This window comes from Oncorhynchus gorbuscha, linkage group LG01 (genome assembly GCF_021184085.1).
Source record: "Oncorhynchus gorbuscha isolate QuinsamMale2020 ecotype Even-year linkage group LG01, OgorEven_v1.0, whole genome shotgun sequence".
Classification (NCBI taxonomy): domain Eukaryota; kingdom Metazoa; phylum Chordata; class Actinopteri; order Salmoniformes; family Salmonidae; genus Oncorhynchus; species Oncorhynchus gorbuscha.
The window spans coordinates 25786924-25809168 of record NC_060173.1 but is presented as its reverse complement, the minus strand read 5'-3'; the positions used below and the strand labels follow the sequence as shown (position 1 = coordinate 25809168).

Below are 22245 nucleotides of genomic sequence, written 5' to 3'. Positions count from 1 at the left end.
AAGGTACATTCATCTCTAGGAGACCAAACACGTCTCCTTCCTGAGCAGTATGACGGCTGTATGGTCCCATGGTGTTTATACTTGCGTACTATTGTTTGTTCAGATGAACGTGGTGCCTTCAGGCGTTTGGAAATTGCTCACAAGGATGAATCAGACTTGTGGAGGTCTCCAAAAATTTGTTGAGGTCTTGTCTGATTTCTTTTGATTTTCTCATGATGTAAAGCAAAGAGGCACTGAGTTTGAAGGTAGGCCTTGAAATACATCCACAGGTACACCTCCAATTGACTCAAATTTGGTAAATTAGCCTATCAGAAGCTTCTAAAGCCATGACATAATTTTCTGGAATTTTCCAAGCTGTTTAAAGGCACAGTCAACTTAGTGTATGTAAACTTCTGATCCGCTGGAATTATGATACAGTGAATTATAAGTGAAATAATCTGTAAACAATTGTTGGAAAATTACTTGTGTCATGCACAATGTAGATGTCCTAACCAACTTGCGAAAACTATATTTTGTTAACAAGACATTTGTGGAGTGGTTGAAAAACTAGTTTTAATGACTCCAACCTATGTGTATATACACTTTTGACTGCAACTGTAAGAGTACAGGAGTTCCGGGAGGTGAGCTTGTTGCCTTTGGAGTCCAGTGGACCAACTTAAACTTAATCATATGTTCGACATTTTAAATGATTGTGCCCCAAGTTATATGAAAAACCACATTGATATGGTCTATTACCATCCCAGTTACAATACCAGAGGTAGTGTTATGTCTTGTAAAATCCCAAGGATAAACAGTACCGTGAGGAGCATGTTTTTTTTATACAGGTATTTGTCTATGGAATAGTCTCCCCTTGGAAAAACTTGAAATCGCTTTAAAAAGCAGGCAAACGTTTTCTTTTTCGACAAGGTTGTCTAAGTAAGAGACACCACTCCAGTGTCGCTTGTGCCTCCTAGTGCTGGTCAGGTGTATTTATTTGAGTGATTGATGTGATGTGCAATCCTTAGATTATTTTTTTAAGGTCGAAATGTGAAATTAATATGGTCGATTATTAAGGTTAGGGAAAAGTGCCGTGAATAATGACACTTCCTAGGATGTCAATGAAAATTTATGTGTTTATGGTTGTTTTGTCATTTTGACTTGCCTTTTAATCATTATATGTGTTATTGATTTTTACCATTGAGGACCACTTTGGAAACAACCGTTTTAATTCATATCCTTTTAAGTTATGTCCTCGTGGTTCACATTGTACATTTTGTTGTATATGGCTGTTACCCAAATAAATTGAATTCAATAAAGTGACAACTGTGCATCTGTATTTGGAGGATAACATTTTGGTTTGGTTTATATGTCATAGCTCCTGCCTGAGCCAATCAACATTTAATATTATGTTCAGAATCATTGTTCGGCAGCGTGCTAGACAAATCACAAAATATCCACACAAATACACATCAGCCTGGGTTAGTTTGGTTTTCAATTTACAATCTGGAAAAATCTATTAAACCGAGCCAAATGGAAAGCGCACTTCAAGCGGCACCCAAGGAGTTCATTCATATCCACTTGGCGGGAGCATATGCCACACAGACAGAGAGGTATAATTGTTCCAGGCTCTTACGCAAGCAGAGGCAAGTCAGCTCTCCACATGAGTTCCAGCCAGCTCACTCCAGCTCACTTTCATTGACTTTAAAATGCTCAGATTGATTCAGCCTTTATGCTATCAACATTCAATATGTGGCACGGATTCGTGGCATTTGCAATAAAAATAGATCTTCCATGAAGACATGGTAGGTCATGACTTGTGGCATCTGTCAGGCCACAAAATTATTCAGCCCCTTTGCATTTTATTCAGCGTTTGATACCACAGAGGCCAGAGGAAACTGATTCAGTCAAAACCATTACTCTTACCCCTGAAGATAAGGCTAGGTAAACATACTGCACTCAGCAAACAGCATAATGGGAAATTAGGATGACATCTGCTCACTTCAATCAACAATCGGGAGAAAATCTAACAGAAAAACATGTAAATTAATACTTGAGAAGATACACAACAACAAACTAGCAGCCATACCAACTTCCATCCCACTGCTGTTGGGATGAGTTTGATTTGGTCAGTCCTTGGATGAGAGATCAGATTCTGGATGTGGTTTTAGAGGGCCAGTAGAGGGTGACCCTTTCCTCTGGTGTCTTATTGTGGGGTTTATTTTTCCAGACACTTCGAGATGACAGTCTTTAAGTTCATAAAAACAAGGCACCATTTCATGCTACATTATTTGTTTTATGGGCTGTGGCTGTGATGTATAGCATATACTGGTGTCCAGTGACAGGTTATGGGTCTGGTTAAGTTAAAGGATGGCCCCAGGCCAATCAGTAGAGATTGAGATGGGGGGCTGGGGGGTTACTGTGATATTAAGCAGTTTCTACTTACCCAGAGTCAGATGAACTTGTGGATACTGCTTTTATGGCTCTGAGTGCAGTATAAAGGAAGTTAGAGGTAGTTAGGCAAGCCAATGCTAGCAAGCGTTACCCAAGACTAGCTGGTCCTGTAGACTTCCAGGCATTGGCTAGCAAAACTACCTCTAACTTCCTTCATACTGCATGACTTAAAACCTGAAATATTTACGTAAGTATTCAGAACCTTTACTCAGTACTTTGTTAAAGCATGTTTGTCAGAGATTACAGCCTCAAGTTTTCTTGGGTATGACGCTACAAGCTTGGCAAACCTGTATTTGGAGAGTTTCTCCCATTCTTTGTAGAAGCATCACTGCACAGCTATTTTCAGGTCTCTCCAGAGATGTTAGATCGGGTTCATGTCTGGGCTCTGGCTGGGCCACTCAAGGACATTCAGAGACTTGTCCCTTAGCCACTCCTGTCTTGTCTTGGCTGTGTGCTTAGGGTTGTTGTCCTGTTGGAAAGGGAACCTTGGCCCCAGTCTGAGGTCCTGAGTGATCTGGAGCAGGTTTTCATCAAGGATCTCTCTGTACTTTTCTTTGTTCATCTTTCCCTCAATTCTGACTAGTCTCCCAGTCCCTGTCGCTGAAAAACATCCATATGCTTCACCATAGGGATGGTGCCAGGTTTCCTCCAGATGTGACGCTTGGCATTCAGGCCAAAGAGTTCAATCATGGTTTCATCAGACCAGAGAAACTTGTTTTTCATGGCCTGTGAGTTCTTTAGTTGCCTTGTGGCAAACTCCAAGCGGGCTGTCATGTGCCTTTTACTGAGGAGTGGCTTCCGTCTGGCCACTCTATCATAACGGCCTGATTGTTGGGGTGCTGCAGAGATTGTTGCCCTTCTGGAAGGTTCTCCCATCTCCACAGAGGAACTCTGGAGCTCTGTCAGAGTGACCCTCTGGTTTTTGGTCACCTCCCTGACCAAGGCTCTTCTACCCCGTTTGCTCAGTTTGGCTGGGCGGCCACCTCTAGGAAGAAGCTTGTTGGTTCCTAACTTCTTCATTTAAGAATGATGGAGGCCACTTCAATGCAGCAGATATTTTTTGCTACCCTTCCCCAGATCTGTGCCTCGACACAATCCTGTCTCGGAGCTCTACTGGACAATTCATTTTGACCCCATGGCTTGGTTTTGCTCTGACATGCACTGTCAACCGTTGGACCTTATATAGACAGGTGTGTGCCTTTCCAAATCATGTCCAATCAATTTAATTTACCACAGGTGTACTCCGATCAAGTTGTAGAAACATCTCAAGGTTGATCAATGGAAACAGGAGCTCAACTTCGAGTCTAATAGCAAAGGGTCTGAATAAATAAGGTATTTGTTTTGTATTTTTAATACATTTGCAAACATGTCTAAAAACCTGTTTTTGCTTTGTCATTATGGAGTATTGTGTGTAGATTGATGAGGATTTTATTTTATTTAATCAATTTTAGAATAAGTCTGTAGCGAAACAAAATCTGGAAAAAAGTACTTTCTGATTGCACTGTATGTGTTTGTAGTATATTTTCCATCATTAGATAGGGTAGATTACCAACTTTAATCACAAGTATGTCACTCAAACCTTCGGTGAAATCTTGCATTGATATTCACATTTTTTACCCAAAAAGTTTATTTAAATCAGGGTTCGGCATCATGTACTCTCGTCTTAAGCAAAAGCATCAGGAATGAAAGCCAAATCTTATTTGCCAGTTCCATGTGCCAGGGGCACAGTAAAAATGGCTTTTGAACTATTCAGTGCTGTAAAACCTGCTATAAATAACCATCCAGAGAGGGGTGAGTAAAGGGGTTTAAAATCCTCCCCTTGTTCCTCTGCCACTTTCCGCCTGGCTATGAGGCACGATTTGATTCCCCACGATCGGCTTAGCTCTGCCCTCATAGCCCATCTTCAAAACTCACTGAGCTCACATCCCATCACCGTATTCATCCCTCCACCCCTTTCTCCAACAAACCCACAACCCTCAGACAGCTTCCCTCTTCAATCCCTTATGTGAAGAAAACACTATTTAAAATGAACAAGACTACCAGGGAAATCTCATAGAGATTAGTTTAACTATTCAGAATTAGTCATGTATTCCTAGTAGTGATAGAGGAACCTACGTCACTACCAGATGAGAGGACTGAAAAAGCACAGACTGATGCAATCATTTCAATTCACCCACAGAGACAAAAATAGCAATTCACCTCCGTACCAACAAAATCAATTACATTGACTTCCTCCATTGATCAAAGGGAAAGTTCACAAACCAACCTGCTTCATGAACAAGACAGGGTCTCTTATCAGTTAACACACTCATTCAGTGTTTCACTCCTAATTGCTTTTTGATATTGCTTTAATTTAGCATTTAGTTTGCTATAGAGTTTTCTACAAAGTTGACCTCACCCATCCTAATAAAATTATTGACGTGTCTAAAGAACACTTGTCTGTTCCACTGCATGTTGAACATCATTCTTTGGCAGTTTGAAAATAGCAGTGTCATTTGATGTTCTAGGCCCAGAGGAGGCTCTCTGACAGGATCTGTCATTGTAATTGAGAGGTTTGTGAAATTGTGCCAGATGAAAACTCACTAACAAGAAAAACACACAATTAAACATGTTATAATTGTCAGTGGAACTTGTAAACTGTCAGGTCACATCAATGTTCATCTAAACTTACTCTGTTAAATTGAGATGAGTGAGATGATGACTCAGGTCAAAGGCCACACAGTCCTCAGAAGGCCCAGGGGGACATTTTGTTTTGTCTTTCTTCCCCAGACAGGCCTGTCTACATGGCTGAAACTGTCACGTCTCTTTATCCACTTGTCCATATTGGCTGTTTATTATACACAAGAGGTGCTTTTTATGTCTAAAATATTTCCCCAGACACCACAGAGAAGACGCCAGGCACAGAACAGGCTCCTGGTGTTCCCACGGCCTGAAATTTAAAGTCCATGTCACTTGCAGCTCTTCACGGTGTCTGCACTATCCCTCATCCTGACAAGCAGCTCAAGGCCAAAGGCAGGGGCCACCAAAGAAACAGTTAACACAGCCACCCAAGGGAGAGACCAGTTATTTTATGTGTCATTCATTTGCAGTTTTAGTGGAACATTATGTGGAAAGTACACTGAACAAAAACAAACACAACATGCAACAATCTCAAAGATTTTACTGAGTTACAGTTCATATAAGGATATCAGTCCTTGAAATGTAAATGAATTGAAATAAATTGATTAGGCCCTAATCTATCAATTTCACAGGACTAGGAAAACAGATATGCATCTGTTGGTCACAGATACCTTAAAAAAAGGTAGGGGTGTGGGTCAGAAAACCAGTCAGTATCTGGTGTGACCACCATTTGCCTCATGCAGCGCGACACATCTCCTTTGCATAGAGTTGATCAGGTTGTTTATTGTGGCTTGTGGAATGTTGTCCCACTCCTCTTCAATGGCTGCTGGATATTGGCGGGAACTGGAACACGCTGTCGACCACATCATCAATCCAGAGCATCCCAAAAATGCTCAGTGGGTGATGTGTCTGGTGAGTATGCAGGCCATAGAAGAACTGGGACATTTTCAGCTTCCAGGAATTGTGTAAAGATCCTTGCGACATGGGGCCGTGCATTATCATGCTGAAACATGTGATGGCGGCGGATGAATGACACGACAATGGGCCTCAGGATCTCGTCACGGTATCTCTGTGCATTCAAATTGCTATCGATAAAATGCAATTGTGTTTGTTGTCTTTAGCTTATGCCTGCCTATACCATAACCCCATAACCATGGGGCACTCTGTTTGCAACATTGACATCAGCAAACTGCTCGCCCACACGATGCCATACACGCTGTCTGCCATCTGCGCGGTACAGTTGAAACCGGGATTCATTCATGAAGAGCACACTTCTCCAGCTTGCCAGTGGCCAGCGTGCCAGTGGCCACCGAAGGTGAGCATTTGCCCACTGAGGTCAGTTACAACGCCGAACTGCAGTCAGGTCAAGTCCCTGGTGAGGATGACAAGCTTCCCTGAGACGGTTTCTGACCGTTTGTATAGAAATTCTTCAGTTATGCAAACCCACAATTTCATCAGCTGTCCAGGTGTATTGAATGTACATTCAATTCTATGGCAACAACTCTGGTGGACATTCTTGCAGTCAGCATGCCAATTGCACGTCCCCTCAAAACTTGAGACGTCTGTGGTATTGTGTGACAAACTGAATATTTTAGAGTGGCCTTTTATTGTCCCCAGCACAACATGCACCTGTGTAATGATCATGCTGTTACATCAGCTTCTTGATATGTAAACCCTGTCAGGTGGATGGATTTTCTTGGCAAATGAGAAATGCTCACTAACATGGATGTAAACTAATTTGTGCACAAACTCTGGGAGAAATAAGCTTTTTATGCGTATGGAACCATCCATGATATCACAATTATAGTTTTAGGCTCTACAGTGTTTGTTTACATTTACTTTGTTTACAAACATTAAAACAAGGTTATATTTTAGGTTCTGATGGGGAACGACAGTTGAACTAAGCTCATGAGGTATTTATACGTTTTATTCTTCAAGAATCAATGTGTACGTTTAAAGTCCAAAAAAAGATATTGAAAACATTGATACTGTTGATCGCGCCTTAATAGATGAACCACCTTGTTGAGAATTCTCCTTCTCTCCAAAGTTGTCAAAGTTTTATCTGATCTCCCAGTTCCTTCTATGTTGAGGGTCAGGCCAGCAGTTTGATGTTCCTTCCGGTCATGCAGAACTGTAAAGTTGTCTGAATGGAGACCAAATAAAATCTCTCTCTGCTGTGCTTTCATCAAATCGTTGGTCTTCTTTCCACCAGTATGTGTGCATAGCCCTTTGAAGCTGATTCCCAGTTGAAACCGCTTTCTCTGAGTGGGAGACTTGCCTCATTATTTCCTCACTGATTCATTAGCTTCTGCTTGATCTTACAGATATTTTTTTAAATCTTTGACTTTCTGAGTCCCCTTTCGTTATGCAGAACCCTCACACCACGCCCTCTACACCCACACGCTTACTCTCATATCCTGCACGTGTAGCCCCATGGGAAGTTTTGTTTCACGTGCTGAGCTGCCTTAATGCCACTATTGATTTTGCAAGGGCTTGAGATTTAAACCATGATGTCCCGTTTGATATTTACATATAAATATATATATTTACATATAATCCTCCAAGTGGGTGAAAATATCATACAACAGTACACAAAGACAAAGTTTGTCTTTGCATTATGTGTTTGCAATGGTTATTAGGATCTATGAGTTGCAGTAGATCTCAAGCATGGTTACTCATCATGTGAGGCTAACTTGTTGCATGATGTGACATATCTCTCGCACATGAAGAACTTTTTAAAGATCCAGCACATGATTTTAGCATTAGTCATGTTAGTCAAATTTGCATTCTGTCTCATGCAGAGCCGGTCCTGGCTGTTCTGCGCAAGACAAAAACAGCCAAGACAAAAAAAGGCAAGACAAAAAAAAGCAAGACAAGAAAAAAGGCAAGACAAAAACAGCCAAGACAAAAACAGCCAAGACAAAAAAAGGCAAGACAAGAAAAAAGGCAAGACAAAAAAAGGCAAGACAAAAAAAAGGCAAGATAAGACAACAAAAGAAATGCGTCCCTTGCTAATATAAAAACGTCACTGTTTTTTTTAACCTTTATTTAACTAGGCAAGTCAGTTAAGAACTCATTCTTAATTCGCAATTTAGGTTAGGTAATTTGACCGGAGAAACGAGCATGATGTAGAAAGTTTCCGTCTCATTAAATTGTCATACATTTTATCTCCTGCCTGTAGGCTACAGAAAATACCACATACTCTTTCAACCATATGCTATATCTGCTACATGATTTATGTTAGATACATTTTTTTACGGAATGTTGGTGGCATGCCGCGGTGATGCATCTCTCCAACAGCACACTGGAGAGGCGCCCTGGGAATGGACAAGATAAATAATGGAACATTTGACTAAGTGGGCACTGCTTATTACAGGGCAGCATCAGCGCACACATAAAAAGCCCATATGCCACTGGTTGAGAGAAAATGTCATTATTTTGGGGCAAAATTATGTCATATTTTATGTGTTGTTGGAGGTGCATCTTGGTCAGTTTAGATCAGAAAAGGCAGCCCTTGTCAATATGTCGCCATAGGCGGCCGCTTAATCCTGTTTAATGAGCGGGCTGGCCATGGGCTTAATGCTGAAGCACATCTCCCCCTTCAGATGCAGCATTACTTTCCAGATTACATAGTCCTGACAGCACCAGCAATGAAAAGTCTTTCATCACGTTTCACAGTCAGAGGTCTTGGTATCATGTATTAACATAGCACTCTGCATTGGTTGAATAAGTAGCGGTGTAGGTCATTAAGGTCAAATAGTAAAGTTTGGGACCATTTGCCAGGTTTTTAGCTACTTACATGGGATGGCTCACTGATAGTATGACAGGGCGAGTTCTGGAGACGAAGGAAAATTAAAAGGATTTATTTGCCTGGTGCTTCAAAACAGTGCATTCGGAAAGTATCCATAGACTTTTTCCACATTTTGTCACGCTACAGCCTTATTCTAAAATGTATTCAATAAAAACTAATCAATCTACACACAATACCACATAATGACAAAGCAAAAACAGGTTTTTAGAAATGTTTGTATTAAAAATAAAAAAATAACTGAAATACCTTGTTTACATAAGTATTCAGACCCTTTGCTATGAGACTCGAAATTGAGCAAAGGTGCATCCTGTTTCCATTGATCATCCTTGAGAGGTTTCTACAACTTGATTTACTACACCTGTAGTAAATTCAGTAGATTGGACATGATTTGGAACGGCACACACCTGTGGGACCATATAAGGTCCCACAGTTGAAAACGCATATCAGAGCAAAAACAAAGCCATGAGGTCGAAGGAATTGTTGATAGTGCTTTGAGACAGGATTGTGTCGAGGCACAGATCTGGGGAAGGGTAGAAAATAATGTCTGCGGCATTGAAGGTACCCAAAAACACAGTGGCCTCCATTATTCTTAGTAAATGGAAGAAGTTTGGAACCACCAAGACTCTTCCTAGAACTGGCCGCACGGACAAATTGAGCAATCAGGGGAGAAGGGCTTTGGTCAGGGAGGTGACCAAGAACCAGAGGGCCACTCTGACAGAGCTCCAGAGTTCCTCTGTGGAGATCGGAGAACCTTCCAGAAGGGCAACAATCTCTGCAGTACTCCAACAATCAGGCCGTTATGATAGAGTGGCCAGATGGAAGCCACTTCTCAGTAAAAGGGTCATGACAGCCTGCTTGGAGTTTGTCAAAAGGTACCTAAAGAACTCTCCGACCATGAGAAACAAGTTTCTCTTGTCTGATGAAACTGAGATTGAACTCTTTGGCCTGAATGCCAAGCGTCACGTCTGGAGGAAACCTGGCACAATCCCTACAGTGAAGCATGGGGTTGTTTTTCAGCAGTAAGGACTGGGAGACTAGTCAGGATAAAGGGAAAGATGAATGGAGCAAAGTACATAGAGATCCTTGATGAAAAACTGCTCCAGAGTGCTCAGGACCTCAGACTAGGGCAAAGGTCAGAGACCTGGGCGTGTGGTGCCAGGATAACAACCTCTCCCTCAACGTGATCAAGACAAAGGAGATGATTGTGGACTACAGAAAAAGGAGTGCAGAGGCCGCCCCCATTCTCATCGACGGGGCTGTAGTGGAACAGGTTGAGAGCTTCAAGTTCCTTGGTGTCCACATCACCAACAAACTATCATGGTCCAAACACACCAAGACAGTCGTGAAGAGGGCACGACAAAGCCGATTCCCCCTCAGGAGACTGAAAAGATTTGTCATGGATCCTCAGACCCTCAAAAAGTTCTACAGCTGCACCATCGAGAGCATGCCTAGTAAGGCAACTGCTCGCCCTCAACCGCAAGGCACTACACAGGGTAGTGCGTACGGCCCAGTATATGGCCAAGCTTCCTGCCATCCAGGACCTCTATACCAGGCGGTGTCAGAGGAAGGCCCTGAAAATTGTCAAAGACTCCAGCCACCCTAGTCATAGACTGTTCTCTCAGCTATCGCATGGCAAGCGGTACCAGAGTGCCAAGTCTAGGTCCAAAAGGCTTCTTAACAGCTTCTAACCCCAAGCCATAAGACTCCTGAACAGCTAATCAAATGGCTACCCAGTCTATTTACAGTGAATTTCAAAGACAGATTCAACTTCAAAGACCAGAGAGGTTGTACAATGCCTAGCAAAGAAGGGCACCTATTGTTAGATGGGCAAAAACAAAAAAGCAGACATTGAATATCCCTTTGAGTATGGGGAAGTTATGAATTACACTTTGGATGGTGTATCAATACACCCAGCCACTACAAATATACAGCCGTCGGAGAGGAAGGAAACCGCTCAGGGATTTCACCATTCCTATTCTCGCTATACACCAAGTCACTTGGCTCTGTCATAACCTCACATGGTCTCTCCTATCATTGCTATGCAGACGACACACAATTAATCTTCTCCTTTCCCCCTTCTGATGACCAGGTGGCGAATCGCATCTCTGCATGTCTGGCAGACATATCAGTGTGGATGACGGATCACCACCTCAAGCTGAACTTCGGCAAGACGGAGCTGCTCTTCCTCCCGGGGAAGGACTGCCCGTTCCATGATCTCGCCATCACGGTTGACAACTCCATTGTGTCCTCCTCCCAGAGCGCTAAGAACCTTGGCGTGATCCTGGACAACAAACTGTCGTTCTCAACTAACATCAAGGCGGTGGCCCGTTCCTGTAGGTTCATGCTCTACAACATCCGCAGAGTATGACCCTGCCTCACACAGGAAGCGGCGCAGGTCCTAATCCAGGCACTTGTCATCTCCCGTCTGGATTACTGCAACTCGCTGTTGGCTGGGCTCCCTGCCTGTGCCATTAAACCCCTACAACTCATCCAGAACGCCGCAGCCCGTCTAGTGTTCAACCTTCCCAAGTTCTCTCACGTCACCCCGCTCCTCCGCTCTCTCCACTGGCTTCCAGTTGAAGCTCGCATCCGCTACAAGACCATGGTGCTTGCCTACGGAGCTGTGAGGGGAACGGCACCTCAGTACCTCCAGGCTCTGATCAGGCCCTACACCCAAATAAGGGCACTGCGTTCATCCACCTCTGGCCTGCTCGCCTCCCTACCACTGAGGAAGTACAGTTCCCGCTCAGCTCAGTCAAAACTGTTCGCTGCTCTGGCTCCCCAATGGTGGAACAAACTCCCTCACGACGCCAGGACAGCGGAGTCAATCACCACCTTCCGGAGACACCTGAAACCCCACCTCTTTAAGGAATACCTAGGATAGGATAAAGTAATCCTTCTCACCCCCCCCTTAAAATATTTAGATGCACTATTGTAAAGTGGTTGTTCCACTGGATGTCATAAGGTGAATGCACCAATTTGTAAGTCGCTCTGGATAAGAGCGTCTGCTAAATGACTTAAATGTAATGTAATGTAAAATTAGGTCAATGGTGACTTTAAAACAGTGAACAGAGTTTAATGGCTGTGATATGACAACTGAAGATGGCTCAACAACATTGTAGTTACTCCACAATACTAACCTATTTGACAGAGTGGAAAGAAGGAAGCCTGTACAGACTAAAAGTATTCCAAAACATGCATCCTGTTTGCAACAAGGCACTTAAATAATATAACATATTATTGAGTACTGTAGTAAAACGCCAAATGGATCTACCTCCTGGTCCTCTTCCCCTGTCTTACCCACCAAGGGTAGAGACAGAGATGACCTCGCCTACTGAAATACCGGATTGGGCAAAGCCACCAGAAGACGACTCAAGCCAACCAACTACTGAGCCTGACTGGTGTCAGGAAGAATCACCCTCTGCCTCAAGTGACACCTCTGAATGGGAACAGCTGATAGACTCATTGCTGATAGAGCGAGGGCACTGTCATAACCAGAGGCCCATATATGCACGATAAGAAAAGTGTTTCCTCATTGTTGCAAGAGCAAAGGGCTCTGTCATAACCAGAGGCCCATATATGCACTGTAAGAAAAGTATTTCCTGTTGTAAGATATGTCATCACCCTCTCTGCTCTGGGGGAATGGGAGGAGCAGCAGATCGGGTGCAGAGAATCAAAAGGTATATAAAGAGACATTTGCCATTACTTTGGCGCTGACTTCTTGAATTCTGAATTCATTTAGGCAACCATTTGACTTCGGGTAATTGCCACCTGACTCAAATTACTTAAAGATTCTAACTTGCTGGATACCAGGGTAAGAGTCCGTTTACCTATCGATCAGTTGACCCTGTGTGCAGCATACCGTTGGACCGAGTGTACCGTTGGGCCACGTCTTAATTGACCAGGAACACTGTAGCACCGGCCGGGTTGCTTGCCCCAGGCACTGCGGTAGATCAACGGCAGAATTACCACCTGCTGAAAACGGTTGGAAAGTTGCTCGAATCGACTCTGTCTCCGACTGACCCAGTGACACGTGTACTGTTGCGACACAGTGCCTTGCCCTGGACTCACGGTTGCAGGTTGTTTGACAATACTATCCAGCCTTAGGGCAGGTTAGAGTACTCAGTCTAACTTGAATCTCGAAATTTAGTACCAGGGTAAGAGTCCGTTTACCTATCGACCAGTTGACCCTGTGTGCAGCATACCGTTGGACCGAGTGTACCGTTGGGCCACGTCTTAATTGACCAGGAACACTGTAGCACCGGCCGGGTTGCTTGCCCCAGGCACTGCGGTAGATCAACGGCAGAATTACCACCTGCTGAAAACGGTTGGAAAGTTGCTCGAATCGACTCTGTCTCCGACTGACCCAGTGACACGTGTACTGTTGAGACACAGTGCCTTGCCCTGGACTCACGGTTGCAGGTTATTTGACAATACTATCCAGCCTTAGGGCAGGTTAGAGTACTCAGTCTAACTTGAATCTCGAAATTTAGTACCAGGGTAAGAGTCCGTTTACCTATCGACCAGTTGACCCTGTGTGCAGCATACCGTTGGACCGAGTGTACCGTTGGGCCACGTCTTAATTGACCAGGAACACTGTAGCACCGGCCGGGTTGCTTGCCCCAGACACTGCGGTAGATCAACGGCAGAATTACCACCTGCTGAAAACGGTTGGAAAGTTGCTCGAATCGACTCTGTCTCCGACTGACCCAGTGACATGTGTACTGTTGCGACACAGTGCCTTGCCCTGGACTCACGGTTGCAGGTTATTTGACAATACTATCCAGCCTTAGGGCAGGTTAGAGTACTCAGGCTAACTTGAATCTCGAAATTTAGTTGAACCAACGATTCCTCATGGGAGAGATCGATACATAAACTAAATTCTCAGAACTCTGACCGATTGAAACTCTGCTCCTGATCTCGTGGGTCTCCTCGTCATCTCTCAAAGGTAATGAAATAACTATTATAAGCATTTAATATAGAGATAAGTGTTATCATTGTGCCAGGCATTTTATAGAGCATTAAGGCAAGTGCATGTGTTTGATTAACGCTGTGTGTGACCGAGTAACAATTGTGTATTTTGAAGTGTGTTTGATTGTAAAAGACAAAAAACAGAGTGTTTTCAAAAATAAATGGTAGTCTTATTTTGTCTCGAGTAAACGATTCTCTTAAAGACAGTTAACGGCACGGGAGATAACAACTCTGACACTCCCCGCTACCGGGACACTGGAAACGGAGAGTCGGGGCTCTATGACGGAATGAGTTACTGTTAAAAGACAAAGAGGAAGGTGTGTCCAGTAGTGATTCATTTAATTGTCTTATCGATCTATCTAAGTTTTATTTTCCAAGCGATACATAGCCGACGGGCAGAGTAGTGAGACTAAGTTGACTAAAGGTCTTCACACTTTAAACTAGATACATCACAGAGGGGAAACACTCAACCCCAGGGAAATCATATAGAGACTGGTAGGACTAGTGCCTAATAATAACTCAAGGACCAATTAGTGGTGAAACAAAGAGTCTAGAGGATAAAGGTGGGGTTCGCACATCCCAGCTAGAGCTAGACCGTTGAGAGTGACAAGGCAAAAGACCTCTCTACGCGGACAACGTTTCGATATAGAAAGAGAGGCAGGGCCACGCGAGCGGTCCTGGTTATACCGAGATAACCTGAAGTACCTATAGTGCCCTGTCCAATCCAGGGAATGGGACGCTAACCACCTCTAGCATCCCCGCTGCCGGCCAAGGGGCGGGGCTGAAGGTTTCGTATCGCGACACTTGGCGCCCAACGTGGGGCCCCACACCTCTATATAAGACTCTACTACTACCTGAGTTAACGGCCCCTACCAGCGCTCTATTTCCAAACAACTTACTAAAGTAGGTATCTTTAAAGAGTTAGAGATATGGCTACGGCAGTACGTTTCGTCTTACCGGATCTACCATGGGGTAAACTGAGAGCGGTAGACCAGACAGCCATAAAACATCTTCTGGGAATGGAAGGAAGGGAAACTTTCTGGGATGATAAAAAATTCCAGAAAAGAACCCTAAATGGCAACTACCATAGATACTACGGCAGCTCATGAGGAGCAAAGTAGGGTCGAAAATAATGGTACAGTACAGGAAATGATACGCAGGCAAAAGGCAGGTCTACCCAACAGTAGGCTCGCAATGTGCGTACCAGGAATACCCTGGGGCCGCTGACCAAGAGGGAACAGACGGCCCCTCCAATTACAGGATTAGGCAAATAGCCCTGAATCCTAAGAATTTCCAGTGAAGACTGATCAACTTCACTGGAAATTGTTGGAACAGGTGGAAATTAATTATAAAATGACACCAGTCTCTATTCAAAGTGAATAACAAATAATTGTATTATTTCCTTGGGAAAGTAAAGCTAACATAGTGCGTAAGTGTCACTATGGGCGTTGTATGAGGGAAAATCCCTGAGAAATAAGAAAGTACTATAGAGTTTATAACTAAATAGGAAATCTAAATTAAATCTCAAGGTAAAGAGCAATGGCGGGTTAGAGTCTACTCTTTGAGAAAAAAATCCCTGAGGAAACTAGAAAATATTATAGAGTTTACAACTAAATAGGAAATTTATACAAACCCCAAGGTGAAGATATGTTAACAATAGTGAATTATTTTCAGCGCCGTTAAGGCAGGCAGACCTCGTAGTAATACGAAATTGGGTTCTAATTAAAGGTCATTCCAGAAAAAGAAGGGGGCCAGAGGATGTAAGTGTGTATTGTGGCAAAGTGGCCTTCTATGCACAGCCCTGGTACCCCATGGCAATGGCCCTGCTACAAGACGGGACTCCAACGAATCTAGGAGACACTAGTGTAATGTTGAGAGCCATGCAGGAAGATTTATGTTAAATATTTAGGGTATATTTTAAGCCAACAGGGCAGAAAAAATATGAAGTTAGAAAAGGAGTGATTTTATAAGCATTAAATTTAGTTATGAAAATAAATAGGTTGCAGTTCTTAGGGATAATAAAGTACTGTAGGTAATGGATCACATACTACGCAACATATATAAAATTATTGATGAGACTGAGTTAAGATTAACCCAGGTTATTGTTAGATAAAATACAGTGGACTCCCGAAAGAGAGATTTCATTAGTACAGAAAACATATGCTATGTTTAGCAGCGTTTTGGCCTTATCTAATCATTTGAAGGTTTGTCTTCAAATAGTAGAAAGATTACAAGAATATATGGCATCTGTTGTGACCCAGGGTCATTGAGAGTATCGGGTTAATTAAGTTGAACTATATAATTATCTACATAAAAATGTTGAGTTCTATAAAATGCATTAGTGTAAACAGGGAGACAGTGAGACAGTCAGTCAATATTTGGAGACAGAGACCATATCTGGTACTGTCAGTATTAGCTGCGGCAACAGGAAGCAGATGCAGAAGCGAAAAAGGCCGGTTTTAAACCACAGCGATTAAAAGCAGCAGTTAAGAGGAAGTTAAACATAGGCATAACTACATTGAAAGAGCTGAGACAGATAGTGACCCATGTGCAAATGTATTAGGTCAGTTAGACACTGACACAGGAGTAGGGGAATGGGACTTTAATAAATAATACAAAGAGTGGACACCTAAAATTTCAGGATGGACTTTAAAAAATAAATGAAAATAATAAACCACTTACGGATAAATATGCTACAAGGAGAAGAAAATCTCCTCAGTTTATTGGACGCTAAATAATTATAAGCAAGGGGAGTCATAAATATGAACCATTTTTTTTTGTTCCAGACCAAATAGAGAGAGTCAGAACACACAGAGGCAGTAATAGCAGCCCTAGACAGACTCAACAGGGCAGGCATGAAACTGAACTTGACAAAGAGCCAAATAGGTCGAGAGGAAGTGAACTTTCTCGGTTTCACTATAGGCACTGGAATCACCGCAAGCCAAAATGTATTTGAAAAAGTAGCAGAGCTCAGCAAGCCACAAACAGTGAATGAGATGCAGAAATGCCTAGGTAAACTAGTGTATATTAGAGACCACATACCGGGCTATAGCAGAGTAGCTAAGCATTGCAGAGTAGCTAAGCATTGCTATAGAGGCACAACTAGAGAAGATCACCAAAGAGACATGTCACACAAAGAATATGGTAGACAAACCATAACATGGGACAAGAAAATGGAAGAATCCTGGGAAAATGTGAAATTAATGGCCATAGAAGCCCAAGAAAATGAGCCCAGAGACCCCAACGTACCCCTCTGGCTGTGTCTGAAACTTGAAGGGCCAATGGTGGTGAGGGATGGCTACATTTGGATTTCAAATGAGCTATCAGGAAAAACAATTAAAATGTTACAGCAAACAGCTGAAAGGGCCCACAATGAAGTACTCCAGTACAGGGGCTAAAATGGCCCTGCTTAGAGCTATACTGGAACAAAATAGTGTCCCTTGCCCAAGGACAGGCCATAATCATAAAAGACACAGAACTAAACGAACTATGGGCCACTAACCATACAAAAAAATGGTAGGTATTAAAACCACCACTTGGGATAAGTGGAGGAACGTACATGCCACCAAAGGAGTTATGTTCATCAGTGACCAAGGATGGGACACTGACGAACCAGGACCAGGACCTACAACAGTCAAGGTGAAACCAAAGGAGGATAAACCTAGGGACATAGTAGTGCTCACGGATGGAAGTGAGAAAACAGGAAATAACCAAGTGGGGTTTTATTGTAAAAAACAAAGCCACTGGGGAAACCCTCATAAAAAGGAAACAAGAAATAGCAGGCACTGCCCAGAAAGCAGAAGTCATGGCCATAATGGAAGCTCTGCTACACTGTTCCACATCCAATCTAAAGAGAATAGAACTGGTTACAGACAGTTACTACAGTGCCCAGGCCATGACTTCTGACAAGAAGATATGGCAGAACAATGGTTACAGAAGTGCTAAAAACAAAACAATTCAGCACGAAGGAGAGTGGAGAAAGATCCATGAGTTAATGGATAGAATGGATGTTGTTGTCAGTCACCAAAAAGCCCACACAGTAGATGGGGGTGGAAAGGAAGCTGACTTCAATCAACAAGGCAACAGGGAAGTAGATGAACTAGTCCAGATGGGCAGAATAATTCTCTACAAAACTGAAGCAGACAAACTTAAGGCGTTACACATAGATTGGGGACACCCAGGTCCCAAAATCTTTATGAAGCGCCTTAGACAGGACCAGATAGAATTTGACCCAGTAGAGGCCAAACTGGTGTGCCAGCAGTGCATTACCTGTCAAGAGCAAAAGCCTAGTAATCTAGGAAGAGTGTCTGATCAACACATCAAAACATGCACGCCCTGGAGTCAAATAGCATTAGAGACTATGGGTCCCATGAAAAGTGCTACGGTACTGGGACATAGGTATGCTATAGTAGCGGTGTGCATGGCAACGGGCTACACAATGGTACACACAGCGAAAACATGCAATGCTCTGCCTGTGTTGACAATGCTTAACCTTTTGACTTTGACCCTAGGACGGTTTCAATCGATCAGGACTGACGAAGGACGTCAGTATAAAAACAAAAAGGTAGAGGAATGGTGCACCCAGAGGGGAGTAAAGCACACTTTCTCACCTCCCTACACACCTCAAGCAAATGGGTGTGCAGAGAGGACCATTGGCAAACTCAAAACAACTTTGGGGTTGTGGAGAGCGGACAAAGATTGGGGACCAAAGCTAGTGCAAGCATGCATAGAGTTAAGTAGCACCCCAACCAGTTCAGGGCCTAGTCCAAGAGAGTTAATGGGATTACCAGGACAAAACAGTACGGTGGATATTCCTAATCCCCAGTCTACCCCTCTACCTTGTGTTTTAAAGGGAGGAGACTGGATCAGGATTAGAAAAAATCCAGCGGCAGACAACAGTGACCTGGTAATACCCAAGAAATACGGTAAAAAAAGTATTATTGAGGAAATAGTAAGCGCTAATACTGTAAGGACAGCTTGTGGAAGAACAGTTGACATAGCGCAACTTAGGAAAGTATTTCCTCTGCAATAGTACCAGACTGGAAATACCTCCTAGAGTGCAGAGCAGGCCTCCAAGTCAGGAGGAGTCCAAACACCATTTTAGGGCCTCAAAGGAGGGAGCACGGGAAGAGTAGTCCGGGAACGAAGCGTTCCGACAGGTCTACCTGGCTCAAGCAGACTGAAGTGTGTCCCTTGTGACGTATGCAAAGAGCCCACTGGCGATATGCATTACGAAGGGCCCGCTGAGCTGAGCATCAGGCAACTAGAGATGTGCTCTGATGGAGCCTCAGGGGAGTATAGGTGCAGGTATGGAAGAGTTCAGACGTGTGGCAGGTGCAACTGCAACACCATGACCAACTGCACTGGACATAAGGACCATTAATGGTTCCTGGGACCTCAGAGGGTGCCAGTGTGCCTGGGATAGATATGGAAACATCTCAGACAAAGATTGCCTGGAATGTCGCAGACAGAGGGCCACAGAGGTCAAACTAACCAGAAGTGCCCTCTTAACCCCAGGTGGAATAGAAGTACCACTCTGGCCAATTCCCACTGGAACTGCAGGCCCAGACCCAGCTCTAACAGGTCAAAGGTTCCAATTTAACTCCAGCTATGAGTATCTGAGAGATAGGGACCTTGGAGAGGGACCTAGTGATGGATATGGGATAGACAGAGTCAACAGACAGGCCTGGATGGAAACAGGACAAGGTGAATGGATCCTAGTAGACCCTAGTGTAGCCTGGGATGGAGTGCTTCTGGAGTCCACGGGTTGGGACCAGGTGGACAGATATCCCCTAGACAACAACCAACAAACATCCTGGATGGATGAGAAGGTGTTGGTGGGAAGGTCAGTGCAGGCCAGTTAGAGAGCTACACTGGGGCAGGCAGAGCAATGGAAAAGGAACAAATGTTCACTTTCGTCACCCCCATGACTGGAGGAAATTATGTCCCTCCCCATGATGGAGATGGCAGGAGAAGGTACAGGTTAGGCCTAGGATGGCAGCTGTACTTAGCCCAGGACCCCGTGTATAAAACTGAAGGAGTCTACTCTTGTCACAAGTACATATGTAGAGATAGTGCTGCTGGAGAGGGAAAAGGTAAACAAAAGGCAGCACTCAAAAGAGAATATAGCCCACCCAAGAAATCATTCCTTGCTAGGGTGAAACTGGCATTTTGATCAGACCCTGGAGAGGGCCTATCCAAACCCAGAAACCCAATAGTTAAAAAATAAACTAAAATATGCTCTCCCTCTTATATTTCACTGGAAATATGAAGTTGGGGGAGTACAGAACAAAGCATAGGGAATGTAAGATAGGATGATGCTGGTGGGTAAGTATGTTTTAACTATAGTTGGCGTCCCCAGCGCCACCATATTAGGATTGTATTTGGGCCTAAAATACGATCAAGAAAATTTAGAAATGGGAAAGTAATATACCTAGAGCAACAGGAAGAGTAATATACCTAGAGTAAGTAAAGTAATATACCTAGAGTAAGTAAAGTAATATACCTAGAGCAACAAAAAATGTGAAAGTGACTTAATCACATTTAGAACATACACAAAGAAATGGGGCATCCAGGTACAATGTGACACAGCCAATGAAACTGAGTGTCCAGGTTTCCCCACTGTAAAGCTAAAAAGCAGAACTAATTACACTAAGTGGAACAACAGCCTAGGTGAAAATGTCACAATAATGGCAGCGTTAGGGTATGCAAAAAAATGAGGCATGCCGGTAGACAAAGTGTTCAAGAGAATTTGGAAAGGGCTGTTTAAACTACTGGTCAAAATAAGTAAACTGGCCCTAACAATTACCTGGTCAATCTTCAAGGGGATCAGATGGTTGTTAAAAGGACTGATCATCTGGAGCTTTGTATATGAGAGAGTGCATCCTCCTAGAAGACAGGGACCAGCAGTTCCTGTTGAACAGGATGTACTGCTCATGACCCCGAGAGGAACGGATGTGACCCAAGTTCAAGGGGCAAAAAGTGACTACATAAGTGAACCCTGAACAACTCAGGTCACGACACCTTCCTGATCAGAGATAAAGAATCATCCTGCTCTCAACAAAACTTAAATAAACAACCAGAATCTTTAGGCAGTGAAACTTACATTTACATTACATTTAAGTCATTTAGCAGACGCTCTTATCCAGAGCGACTTACAAATTGGTGCATTCACCTTATGACATCCAGTGGAACAACCACTTTACAATAGTGCATCTAAATATTTTAAGGGGGGAGGGGGTGAGAAGGATTACTTTATCCTATCCTAGGTATTCCTTAAAGAGGTGGGGTTTCAAGTGTCTCCGGAAGGTGGTGATTGACTCCGCTGTCCTGGCGTCGTGAGGGAGTTTGTTCCACCATTGGGGAGCCAGAGCAGCGAACAGTTTTGACTGAGCTGAGCGGGAACTGTACTTCCTCAGTGGTAGGGAGGCGAGCAGGCCAGAGGTGGATGAACGCAGTGCCCTTATTTGGGTGTAGGGCCTGATCAGAGCCTGGAGGTACTGAGGTGCCGTTCCCCTCACAGCTCCGTAGGCAAGCACCATGGTCTTGTAGCGGATGCGAGCTTCAACTGGAAGCCAGTGGAGAGAGCGGAGGAGCGGGGTGACGTGAGAGAACTTGGGAAGGTTGAACACTAGACGGGCTGCGGCGTTCTGGATGAGTTGTAGGGGTTTAATGGCACAGGCAGGGAGCCCAGCCAACAGCGAGTTGCAGTAATCCAGACGGGAGATGACAAGTGCCTGGATTAGGACCTGCGCCGCTTCCTGTGTGAGGCAGGGTCGTACTCTGCGGATGTTGTAGAGCATGAACCTACAGGAACGGGCCACCGCCTTGATGTTAGTTGAGAACGACAGTTTGTTGTCCAGGATCACGCCAAGGTTCTTAGCGCTCTGGGAGGAGGACACAATGGAGTTGTCAACCGTGATGGCGAGATCATGGAACGGGCAGTCCTTCCCCGGGAGGAAGAGCAGCTCCGTCTTGCCGAAGTTCAGCTTGAGGTGGTGATCCGTCATCCACACTGATATGTCTGCCAGACATGCAGAGATGCGATTCGCCACCTGGTCATCAGAAGGGGGAAAGGAGAAGATTAATTGTGTGTCGTCTGCATAGCAATGATAGGAGAACTTAAATATATCCTCTACCATGACTTCCAACGAAACTGACCATGACACCTCGGCTGAGGCATGCAGTCCCTTCACTGACCAGGTATGGGAAAACATCTGTTGTCAAATATTAGTTCTCATATTTTTGGGAAAATAGCATGGGAAAATAGCATGGGAAAATAGGCATAATAATGGATTAGTAACTTGGGTTGCTCTATTTATCAATTCATTAGTGACCATTGATAAACTAGGGTTAACAATGGGACAAAAAATAATGCTGTCCGTTGTACTGATAATACTAATCCAGAGAATGTA

General features: G+C 43.8%; 1 long non-coding RNA gene across 1 annotated transcript; it reads left to right on the top strand.

The window, feature by feature from the left end:
- The first annotated feature begins 12019 nt into the window (after positions 1-12019).
- On the top strand, positions 12020-14147 carry LOC124035535. The gene is made up of 2 exons (XR_006838757.1): positions 12020-13808; positions 14035-14147. It is a non-coding gene; the product is annotated as an uncharacterized LOC124035535 (long non-coding RNA).
- Positions 14148-22245: the final 8098 nt, after the last annotated feature.